At 40.2% G+C, this 7,002-nt stretch overlaps 1 pseudogene; it reads right to left on the bottom strand.

Annotated features, from left to right (window-relative positions):
- Positions 1–1,297: 1,297 nt before the first annotated feature.
- On the bottom strand, positions 1,298–1,449 carry LOC128593025 (uncharacterized; annotated as a pseudogene).
- Between the last annotated feature and the right edge of the window lie 5,553 nt (positions 1,450–7,002).

Below are 7,002 nucleotides of genomic sequence, written 5' to 3'. Positions count from 1 at the left end.
TACAGGCGCCCGCCACAACGCCCAGCTAATTTTTTTGAACTTTTTGTCAGTTCTGCTTATTTTTGGCTGCCCTGACCTCTCTTCCTCAGTGATACTTTCTCTCCCCTCAGAAAAACATTAAATCCATTTGTACACTGCCATTTTCTTCAAGGCATTATCCCCATAAACGTCTTCTAACATTTTTCAGATTTCACTTTCACTCTTGCCAAATTTAATAATAAATTTACAAATGTTTGTTTGTTGCTCCAGTTCACGCTCCCACATTCTTGTGATGGCACACAAAAGCATGCACAACAATAATGAACACTTCTCTGCAAGACACCACCACATGTTGACACAAACACCACCGTGAGACACTGACATACCAGGATAATGAAACCTTACCAAGCTGTTTGTACTGTGTTGCCAACATAAGCTCATGGTGGCAAATTCACGAAAGTTAATTATCAACCTTATAAATTCTGGAAAGTGGTATATACACATTTACAGTATATACCTTTTTGGAAATGTCTTGAAAGGTCAAGGATATGACTCAACCTTTTGTCATTGTCTAGAATAATTTTTGTGTCTACAGTCAGGATAAATATGTGAGGCCTTGCAGTCTTTGGGTATAGAAACCACACATGGCAAAGCAACATGACAGTAGGAGACACCCCCCGCCCCCCAATGTCAAAGCCCATAATAGGCATGTCAACCTTGGACCTCTAGGCTTTTACATGAGAGAAAAATAAACTTCCATTGTGCTCAAGCCATTTTTATTTTGAGTTTCTTATCATTTGTGGCCAAACTCAGTCCTAACTAAAGTAATGACTATTCATTATCTACAACAGAGTTTCATTCCATTAACAGAAATTTGTTATGTGCTGACCTACAAATCTCTTGGTTACCCTTTCACTTTTCTCTAGTCAATTTTTGTTCTAAGTCTTCGAATGCTACAGGCATTAAGGTCAAGAATAGCATTTTGTTCTAAGTCTTCGAATACTACAGGCAGTAAGGTCAAGAATAGCATTTCTCCAAGAGCCACAAGATCTCTCAAGGGCTCCTAGAGCAACACTGACCACATGAGCTTGAGTAATTGATTTCTCCTTCCCACTGCTGAAACAATTTTAAATAGTTCTGTCAAGCTGTTATCAACCCACCGCCTTATCTGACATGTGTCTTTTGTGCAAGACCCAGTTCAAGCTCTATCCTCTTCCTTCTCAACCCAACCCTGGGGAACCGATCCATTTCTCTTCTTATCTCACCACTCATTTAGCATGTGCCATTTTTTATTTATTATTATTATTATTATTATTTTTGAACGCAGTCCCCCACTACCACAAATTATGCAGTCAAGTTTCCCACATTTGGGGAAATCGCAGGGGTAGGCACATCCGGAGTGCAATGGATAAGCCTCGCCCTAGGAAAACCACCTTTGTGATCATGGTATCTCCCCAGCCAGGTAAGTATAGCACATGCCATTTTTTAAAGTAGGATGTCAGGACTGTTCCTATTCTCACTCTACCTTCAACCATTTTAGAATCAGTGGCTTTAGTTATTTATTAATGGTGTTCAGAGTAGGTTAGGAAATAAAGATGGAGAGGAAGGCTTTCGAAGTTGCACATGTCTACTAGTTAGAAAAGAGAACATTTTAAAATCCCTTTGCCTGCTGGGTGACAATGTTGACATTGATTTAATATAAATAATACTGTGGCCTCTCTGACAGTGCCGCAGCATTTTGTGTTAAGAACTTGTTCGATTTGATAGTTGATATTCACCAAGCTCACTGCTATTGCAATAGAAATATTCCTTGTTTACAACTTAGAATCTAGCATCATATCTGTTCTGCAGATATGTTCCAAAGTATTTATCAGTAATATTCTATTGGATAAATATATAACTAAGAGGAATTAGTCTTAGAAGATGTCTAAACCTCTTAAGTCACAGGTAACAAGAATGACATCTGACATTATTTCTATTCAAATTTATTTACTTCACAAAACATTGTCTTAAAACAGATGGAGGAATGGAGATGTGCATGATTTCCCCATGATCTCCCTAGATGGTAATAGCAAAGTAAGAATAAGAGCCCATAGCTGTGTGCCCTGGTTCCTGATCAGAGCAGTCCCGGCAACAAGCCACCAAGTCCTCACATTCGCAGAGTCCGGTCTTCTCATCTGATCCCACCGTTGTTTGTCTCTGCGTCTTCTGGGGATAAGGGACATGTCCTAGCAGGGTCTCCACCGTGCCCAGGGGAGCAGGCCCCCAGGAGTGCCAGTGTCCTCGTCTGACTCACTCCAACACAGCAAGACTGTGGCTTCTCCAAGGTTTGCATCAAGGAGCAGGTAAAACAACTTAGAAGTAGAGAGGAGGGAACACCTCTTGGGGAGGCGGGAGGCCGAAGATAGCAAACACTGGCAGATGGACTGCTCCTGTTACCGATTTTCCCATGATTCTAGAACTGGGTATATTTTCTTGTAAAGCTGTGGATGCATTCGAAACAAACCACTGTGCATTTGTTTTCCCTCCTTCCTCACCTTACTTTCACTTTTACACTTACTCTCCCACATAATAAATTAACACTTAAATTTGTCCAGGTCTCTGATCTGATTTCTAGGAAACCCACATTTATCACTTCATGGTTTCCTCAGGATACTGAAGTATAAGGCATCACATGGAAAACCCAAGTATTAGATGGTAGGAAGCCTGGAGAGGAGAGAGAGAAAGAGAGAAAGAGACACTTAATCAGAATATTTCCCAGAATTTATAAAAAAACATTTCTGCTTAATTCTCATTGGCTAAACTTAGACAAAGAGTTATACCTAGCTGCAAAGGCAGTCTGGATGTGTCAGAAGATAATGTGCTGCGCTGAAAAAAAGAGGAGGAAAGAATAATTTTGAAGGTGAATAATTGTTGATCTTTGTACATTACCCACAGCATGAGGCTGAAACAGTCCCACTATTGCATGACTAGCTCATTTCTTTTCCTCTGTCCTGCAAACCTCCAGCACAGCTTTTTCCATCTCTGTTTTCAGTTAATGACCTTGATTGCTATTTCAATCAAGAATTGAAGTAACCGGAAAGAAACTTGTATGACCTACTGTTGTTACATCTACCCACCTGCCTGCAACTGTGTCCCTGTTCTTTATGTATGTTTTCACTCCTAGTCAAGGCCAATCCTCTCTCTTGTAAATTAAATCTCATTCTTTCTTATTTACGCAAGGACCTCACTGCACTCCACTTATCCCTCCCCCACCCCCAGCCCTTGAGCTTCATTCTCCTAAGTGTACACATCTGTTTTAATTCTTCCTGTATTCAGAAAAAGCCTGCCTTTTTTCTCTTTCTCTTCTAAATACTGTCTCATTTGTCTGCTATTCTTTGATGCAAAACTCCTTAAAGAATCATTTATAATTTGTCTACAATGTCTCTCATCAAATTCTTGAATTCACTCCAGTAATCTGTTTCCCTATCACTTCACCAAAGCTTCTGTCATCAAAGTCACAGTAGGGTCCATGTTGCTGAAAACAATGACCAGTTCTCATCCCTCATCTCGATTGACTTCACAGCAGCATTTGCTATACTTAATCACTCACTCTGCTTTGATGCATTGCCCCAGGAGCTCACAGCACAACATACATGGTTGCCTGGTTTTCTTCCACTTTTCTGGTCCCTGCATCTCACTCTTCTTGCTGACTCATTCCTCTTCCTAAATGCTAGATGCCTACAGGCTCTGTTTTTGTTCTCTTCTTCATTCTATCTGCATATGCTCAGTAGGAAAGCTCCAATTTTATGGTTTGGAACGCCATCTATATTCTGATGATTTCAACATCTATAGCACCCTTTCTGTTCCCTGATGTCCACACTCCACTACTACCAACTCCACGTCTCTGCTTGCTTTTAATAGGCATCCCTTAAACAACATTCAAAACTGAGCTCCCGATCAAAAATGGTTTCTTCCACGGTCTTCAGTCTTCACTGTTTCTTTCATACCTGACACTCATCCAGACTTCTTACCTTACCCATTCTCCCTTCAAAACAGCTCCAGAATGTATCATGCCTCAGCACCCTCACTGCCCCTCCTTGTTTAGAGCTACGACTTTTCAGTATATTTTCAACCCAGAGAAGAAAGAATCCTGTTGAACCCAGGTCGCATCATCTCACCACTCTGCTAGAAATCCTCTTGTAGCTTTCCATCCTATTTGGACAAAAAGCAAAAATTGTTACCGGTATCTAAAACTCCCCGTATGACCTGTCTGTCTCTCTATCACGTCTCACCTCTATTATTATCATCATTATTTTTTTTTTGAGACAGAGTCTCACTATGTCACCCTGGGTAGAGTGCTGTGTCATCACAGCTCACAGCAACCTCAAACTCCTGGGCTTAAGCATTCTCTTGCTTCAGCCTCTCAAATAGCTGGGACTACAGTCGCCCACCACAAAGCCTGGCTATTTTTTGTTGCAGTTGTCATTGTTGTTTAGCTGGCCTGGGCTGGGTTTGAACCCACCGGCCTCAGTGTATGTGGCTGGCACCCTAACCACTGTGCACGGACGCTGACCCACCTCTCACCTCTTAACATTCTTTCTTCTGCTCGGTAGATGGTGCACCCTGCTTAAAACCTCAGCCTATCCCACCACTTCTTATTGCCCATGCCTCCTTAATTTTTCTCTCAGTTTTTAACATGATATAACTCAGGATATTATTGAATTATTTTGTCTGTATTCTGTCTCTTTTAAAATAAGCTAAATAAAGCCAAATTATTTTCTTTTCCTTACTGTTGTTCTCTGTTTTGTTTACCACAGTAGCCCGATCCCTGGAGAAGTACCTTGCAAATGATAATAAGCATTCAGTAAATCTTTGTGACAGGAATAAATGACAGATTGTCTTGTGGTTCCCACAATGACTTAGCACATGCCATATTAGTATTACTCCAAAAAGCCTCACACCTATTCTTGACTGCACCCCAAGAGCATTTGGACTTACGTCTCCCTACACCAAGAGTTTCTGAAAATTGGCTCCCTGGAGTGTATATTACCCACACGATGCATGTGGAAAATCTTACTGCAGTAGCAACAATAACTAAACAGAATGCAGGAATGAATTCAATTACAGCAAATGATGACAGTGAGGCAGCTATGAGAAAAAAATAAATCCACAAAGTATATAAGACAAGACCTAAATTAATGTAAAAACAGCCTGCTCCACTAACATTAATGATAATCTAAATACATCCAAAGCTAATATATAATCTAATGTACATTCGATCACTATTTCAGTGAGATCTTTTTGGAACTTGGATAATATTATTTTCAGTTTTCTGTGAGAGAAGAAATTTGCCAGGATTCTTCGAGAAACATGGCAAATAATAGAAAATAAGAATATACAAGCAAATATAAAATGGTATGGTATAAAACAGCAAGAAAAGAAAATAAAAAAATATTTAGAAACAACCAAGCTGTCATAGAAATATATAATAAAGGTGACAGGACCTGTATTCGGGCAAACAGTAGGTTCTAAATTAAGTGGGACTGTGACTACTAGCAATCTATATAAAAGAAAAAATGTATGTTAAACCATCTTACCATGTATTATATGCCAAAAATATTTTCAGATAAATCAATAATCTCAATGTAGGAAATTAAAGAATTAAAGCATTAAGAAAAGATGTAGAATATTGGTACAACACTGGTGTGGGAAAAGTTGCCTTAAACAGGAAGCAGAAAACTGGAAGCTCTAATGGCAATTAACTTACAGAATTATGCTACATTTTTACTAAAAGAAATAATTAGAAACTTCAGTTCTAATAGCAAAGTATTATTTGTGAGGAGGGTAAAGATATTAACTTAGGTACACAGGGTACAACTGTAAGGAAAACTACAAAATAATAGGAAGTGAATATTATTTGAATAGCACACCAATCGAGCAGAATTCATGGAAGATAAACAGATTTATACCATGGGGTAATTTGTTCCATGACTTTTCTGATCTCAAGGAATTAAAAACTCCAGGGCCACACATAGTTCCATTTTGTACGTGGAATGTCTAATTCAGTGTACCCAGAAAGCCCTCCAGTTCTCTTCAAGATGATGCTTCTCCCTTCATCCTTCATCTGGAGCCTGCTGCAGGGGGCTGCTGGCCCCCAAAAGGGGGTGCAGTTGACACCCTCTCTGTTGTTGCTGATCTCCTGTCCGATGGGCTGGTCACTCTGTTGGTCTCCTCCACTACTTGCCAGGTGGGGTTTTGAATTCAGAGGAAGAAATCAGGAATTTTTTTATTTGAACAACACTGTGTTTGTGGCTGAAGTTTGTGGCTCCTTTAGAGATCCCAGTCCCTCGGGACTCCAGACTACCAGTGCCCTTGCTGTGGCAGCCCCTGCAAACCCAGAGACTTGGTTTCAATGATTTTTTTTTTAAACCTCAGTATACACCAGAAGAATCAACCACTTTTTGAGAGCCTTGATGCTTCTGGTGAGACCTATCTGATAGCATCTGAGGCAATACTCCCACCAGCTCCCACTCACATGTGCCTACATCTGGTTCCAAGGAAACCCACATCTCTTCCCTCGACACAATGAAAGCACTGGCCCATCTCATTGGCACAAGGATTCGACTTCCCTAGGCCACTAAAACACTAGCTTCCCCATCTCACTCATCCTCTGCTTTTTTCAAGCAGACGACAGAAGCCTTCCCCTGTCACCCTTAGAGCAGAGGGAAGAGCTGAAGCTTGGATGGTCCTGGTGAAGGCCCTTGTTCACTTGTTGTAAGATAAGAGCTACATCCTAACTTCCTTCTCTGGTAGGGGCAGATGTGGAAATCACAGCACCATAGTCGCTCTTTCCAAATTATACATAAATCCTCTTCTTATTTCTCTTTAATATACTCAGTGTAGACTTTTTTTTTAAGTTCTAAAATAAACACACTGATAAAATATGTAACTTCCAACCTTGGAGACGATAGATTTAAAAGATAGTAAAGGAAATCCCATTTACCCAATAGAAGCCAAGAACAGGGAAATACATTTAGATAG

Source organism: Nycticebus coucang, chromosome 8 (assembly GCF_027406575.1).
Source record: "Nycticebus coucang isolate mNycCou1 chromosome 8, mNycCou1.pri, whole genome shotgun sequence".
Lineage (NCBI taxonomy): Eukaryota > Metazoa > Chordata > Mammalia > Primates > Lorisidae > Nycticebus > Nycticebus coucang.
This window is presented reverse-complemented; position numbering and strand designations above follow the sequence as displayed.